A 6,000-nucleotide genomic window follows, 5' to 3' on the forward strand; every position below is an offset into this window, starting at 1 on the left:
CATCCTTTCCTTTATAACGCTTGAGTTACAATTGCCCTATGCTAAGATTGGTTAGTGTGCAGAATCCTGCTAATTCTCATTTACTCTAAAGATTTGTCATAGGTCCTCTTATCATCTTTCATTTCAAAGGTTATATAATGTATTGCCCTGAAAAACCTTTCCTCTTGATGCTTTAGAGATTAACAAAGGTTTTGTTATTTGGTTCAGGTTACAATATTTCTTTTTAATTGACACATTTCAAGATGTTTTATTATGGTAGGAAGAATGTTTGGTATTTTTTTTACAAAGCATAGAATTAATGAACATCTTAAAGGGGGATCCTGGAAATACTGAATAGATTTTTTTTTTTTACAGGAAACCAATATGATTAAAATCAGTGCATTTTAGTCCCTTGATTATTCAGGGGTGAACTGCATGCAACTTTAAACCATTTTACGCTATTTTCCTTCCAGAATACTCTGAATTTCCTAGTAATGAAGCAGAGAGCACAAGAAACAAGAGCTATGCAGTATATTTAGCTGTATTTATTTATTTACTTGTTTATAATTTTTTTTCTGCTCATCTCGCTATTTACATTTTATCCAATTTGGAAGTTGCCTGACTCCAACCAGTCTGTAGAAGGTAAAACTATCACACAGTATCCTCAGCCACAAACCATGTAATCCCATTATGCTTTGCCAAGTATGTTGCCATGTTCACCAATCACAAGAAATTGTCATCAATTAGCTGTGCAGGAAAGTCACCAATTAACATTTAAATCCCACATACAGGACTGGTGAGCCAGGCAGGAATACGAGGGGGCAAATAATGATTTCATGCAAATACAATATGACATTACAGGACAAATCTATACCTGACTGACATACTTAGAGGTCAAGATGCATCCTTTGCATGATGTGGACATGAAACACATGCCATTGTTTTGACATTATCACAGCTTTTGTCACAGACTCGATTGACTGCTGAGAGATACATTCCTTACAGAAGCAGATCCCAGCAACATCAAGAGCAAGTGATTATTTATATATGTATTTAATGAGGCATATTTGACTTAATCTTGAACTTTGAATATAATCTTTTCATGTAACTCTGTATGCCAGAGATGTGAAAACCTAGCTTATGGCATTGGCTCTTTATAGGCTATTTACAATATAAAAAGTTTACAGATATGACGTGGTGAACATGTATAATGCAATGACCCTGAAACACTATCCTTGCTGTTCTACAACAGCAATAAATAAAATAAATTTTATTTATTCTCTTTTTTACTTAAAAAGTACTCAAAGTTATTGATAACAACAACACCTTAGGGTAAGAGACACATAGGATTTTGTTGTTGGATTCTAGTTTATTCTGGACATTTATTTAATAATGGAATTTAATGATTTCCTTGATTAAGACCTGGCCTAAAAACACTATTTACTCCTGGTTCTACTATACAGTATTTAGGACTTAGAAAGTCTGACATCTTAATCCCTGCACAGTTTATTTTATCAGGGTTGGGGTTGGTCAATAATGCAGCTCCATGTAAACAGATGTTTGCAAAGCACTATACTTTGCAGAGGAATTTTTCAAAAGGGATCAGAAATGACTTTTTAAATATTAAACCAGCAACCATAGAATCCACATATCACACTGGATCAGGATTTATTTGGTAACATGCCAACTCCCAACCAAGGTACCTTATGCCTTTCTTAGCACAACGTCTAAACCCACCGAATGTTAGTTTAATAGCTTCCATGATGAATGGAAGCTGAGATTTAAGATCAAAAGTAAAGTCAAAGGAAGTCTCTGCACAAAAGGAGAAGCAGGAAAGCCAGTCACTTCTACAGACAGACAGCAGGGGGCACTATTTGCCAATTTGCCCTCAAATGATTTACTAACAAATTCCACTTGCTAGGATCTCCTTCCTTGGAGTCCAGGAACAGCTGCTATACCTCACATAGATTAGAAACAGAAATAATACAAATAGAAATAGAACAGAATTCTTTATTGGCCAAGTGTGATTGGACACACAAGGAATTTGTCTTCGGTGCATAAGCTCTCAGTGCATATAAAAGATATGATAAATTATGGTCTTAGTCATCATAAACGCATTCACCATGAATCATAAGATACAACAATTAGTGATAGTCATAGGCTACTAATAAGCAATCAACATAAATCATATTAGGAACTAATAAACAATATAAATCATAAAGATACAAACAACAGTCATAAGTAGAAAAGGAAATAGGTAATAGGAAGGATGAGAAAAATATTAGCAATACAGTCTTAGTAAATAGTTTGACAGTATTGTGGGAAAGCCTTTTTCTGTGTTTAGTGATGCTTTCTGATTGGAAGAGATGCTTCACTGGTAAAGGAAGGCATGAAGTTACTCCATGAAATTTGGTATTCAAAAACAACAAAGTGGGCAAATTCTTTGTGACAGATTACTAGAAAAATGCATAGAAATGAAACATACTGCATTAATGCTGCTATCAGTAACTGACATTGTGTGCCTCATTTCCAAGTATCCAGGGCAGCACATTCTTCATTTTACTTTATTCTAGATCAGGGGTGTCAAACTTGCATTGTCACGATGGCGTCACATGATGTATCAGGACTTTCATCCCCTTTGCTAAACTGAGTTTGAGCACGACATATCCCATAGGCCGCAAGTTTGAGAGCCCTCTTCTAGATGAAAGAATACTGGGAAATTGCAATATTTTAACAATAATAAAACTTAGCAACAGCAACAGCACACTTTCCATGTTGCAGAAACAGGAGTGGGGATGAGAGACGCCTGTCCAAAGTCATCTTGTAAACTCATAAACCAGGGGCATCTTTATTCATCATACTGGGAGGTCTGCAGAGGAGTAAAAACAATTTAAAATAGTAGCCATAACCATAGGATCACACATTAAAAAGGATCTGGGCTTTAATCTTGAATTCAAGAGACTTTTTTTTATGTCACCTACAAATCCTTTGATTGTAACGATCTCTAAGTTACTGTGTCAGATTGCTCTGATATTATGTTTTCTTTTTTAAATATGCTTATTGTTTTGCTATTAATGGTATTTCGCATAGTTAGCTTTTAGATTTCCCCTTTCCAAGGCTGCTACTTTCTCTAAGTTGCAGTTGTACAAAGCATGATGGAGGTAGGGAATATAACCATCTTCAGGATGAAATGTGGTACGTAGAGACAGTGGTAAGACTAACATACATTGAAAGCAAAAAATGAAAATGGCTACTAGATGGCACCAAAGGGTTATAGATTTCTGAATTTTTTTTTGCTTCCACCTGGCAATGTTTAGGTATGGTAGCTTCAGAAAGTGGTAATTAAGTGACCATCTGCAAAGCAGTGTTGTTAAACAGTTGGGCACTGATCAGTTGCAATAATTAACATATATCCTGGGATGAAAACCAGATATCTCCAGTCCGGACATGATAGAAGGAATCTTCTTGATGCATTATTATCCAACACTTTCAGATTGGATTCCCCTTCTGTGTTCCATCTCCCCACCCCTGTAGCTGCTTTAATGCCAGCAACAGAATAGCCTGGCTGAAAACATTAACCCAATTGTGAAAAAAACTGATGAACACCACTTAGTGTGAGTCAAAATTTGAGGAATAGGGGATTGTGGTAAGGAGGACTTAACCATCACCTCTTAATTGTAGTCCCGTTTCAGATTGAAGATCCTGCACTTGCTAGTTGCACGAGAAAAATGCTTTTATTAATGTAAATAATTTTTTTTAAAGAAAATACCAAATGTATTTTCTGTACCAAGTCTCTGGTTATATTAGTGGGACACAATGGATTAAAACCAGATTGCTCTCCTCACCATACTTCCATTTATGTAAATATATGCACAACCCCCACCCCCCAAATCCATTAATTAAATCTCCAGTTGAATTTGAATTGTGTCTTCTTTAGCCTAGCTTTTAAGGCTACTAAATGGAGTGGGCTATATCTAGCAATAGCCAAATTAAGTTACCAGAAGCAGTAGACAAAATTAAGTTACCAGCTACCAAAACTCTCTTTAGCTATAAAGTAGCACTATATGTGGGAGTAAAAAAAGACTTTGATGATTCAAAGAGAAAGGAACAAATCTAAAATGCTCAACTTTCCTAAAAGTCTCATTCTGGTACTTCCAATCAACATCTTAAAAATGGTAATGGAATAGATGAGTGGAAGTAACTCTTCTGATCTCATACAACACAATTGGGTCTCTTGTCTATTTCTTCTTATGTTTTTTTCCTTTCTTTCTTTCCCTATTTTTCTTGATGAACACTATACAAATTATTTCCCTTGTTTCCTGACTAGACATAGGCACTGCCTTCCATGGCTCCATCAGAATAAGGAGAAGGATCTGCTGCTCTTAAGGCTTCCCTTCCTTTTCAGAAAAGACTTCCAGATTTTGCCAAATGTCAAGGCTGCCTTGAAGGAGCCAATCTGACGGACCTGTCTAAATATATAACATTTAGGCATTTATTTAGATGCCAAAAATATCCTGGGCTTCCTCTTTAGCTGCGCACTTTTGCTGATCACTTCTAGGCAAGGCTGGGATAACTGGTAAATCTAGGCTAAAAGGAAGGCGGAAATATTTTTCAGGGAAGGTTAAAGCTATTTGTTTTGCCCTTCATAAGATTAGATCAAATATTGTATACCAGTGATGCAAAATAAAGCTTTTCCAAAACCATTAGAAGCTGTATTCTTCTGAAATAGTTCTTTGAGCTCTTTTATGCTGAAATAGAGATAGATCATCATGGATAAAATCTAGGCATGCAGTCAAAAATCACTTGATGGAATACAATCAGTGCCGAAATACAGTGGGGGAATCCTTCTACTTCAAAATGATGGGAACAAAATAGCAATGACATGATGCTTTAATAATATCTCCTTGGAGTCAATGAATGATGGCCATACCTAACTCCTGATACTAAAATGAGATGCTCAGTCCCACTTAAGCCAGATTTAAACAATTTTCTTCTGGATTCAAGCATCATATGTCATGGGGTTATCACACTATGGACTTCTCTCCTCAACGCCAAGTTGACATGACCAACTCGCTGTGGTATAACTCATCATGGCCAAGTTGCCACGGGACAATTCACCGCAGGACAAGAGTTACACTAATATTGAAGAAATGGTGGAATAGAATCATTAAAGAAAGTATGCCAAAGGAGGGACTTAATGAAATGTGAATGACAAAAATAAAAATAAATTTTAAAATATTTAAAATAATTTAAATTGAATTATTGAATTGTTCCGCAGTGAGTTGGCCACAAAAGTTGTTCCATTTCACTCTCAGAATCCTCTACTCTGCTTAACGAAAAAAAACTAAGCTGCAAAATCAAGTTGCTCCAGCACCATAGGGACCATTAACTGTTTCTTGAAGATAGAAGGCACCGTGTCATCATCTAATTACCATTTCACTGGGAAGGTCACCTTCACTCTCCCGTTCCTGCTACACATCAAAAGTGTTGTTTTCTGATTTGTGCTGCCTCAAGGCAGAGGCTGTCTTGTTCATTTGCTGCACTTCACTTCTTGGAAGGCAAATATCTCCATTCCAGCTGGTTGCTATGCACTGGGTATTCCCCTCTGGCCAGAAATCTCTGATCTCCATTTCCCATAATCTGCTGCTATTATTACAAGTTTACCTTGGCCAAAACGAGATAATAAAATAGTTTCTCTGCTCAATTATTGTTCTTCATTTCCTTATATGATTATTTCATTCTGCCTTCGGCCACTGGTATTTATATTTACTTTCCTTATTGCTTCTTTTCTTGTTTATTTACACAGTATATATAGGGATTTTTCTGGGTAAAATATACATTTTAATAACATTTTACATATTATCAAAATGTATGTTTTAATACTTATTTTTGCTTAGACCTGAATTCCCTATGCTGGGTCTTGTGTGTTTCCCCCTCACTGTATAATTCTTTACATTTCATATTGTAGTTTTATACTTCAGTGATCTTTTTATACTGTTTTGTTTTATGCTGAACTTTGAT

The sequence above is a fragment of the Pseudonaja textilis genome, chromosome 3 (assembly GCF_049901715.1).
Source record: "Pseudonaja textilis isolate UNSWEBS1 chromosome 3, rPseTex1.2, whole genome shotgun sequence".
In the NCBI taxonomy this organism is placed as follows: Eukaryota; Metazoa; Chordata; class Lepidosauria; order Squamata; family Elapidae; genus Pseudonaja; species Pseudonaja textilis.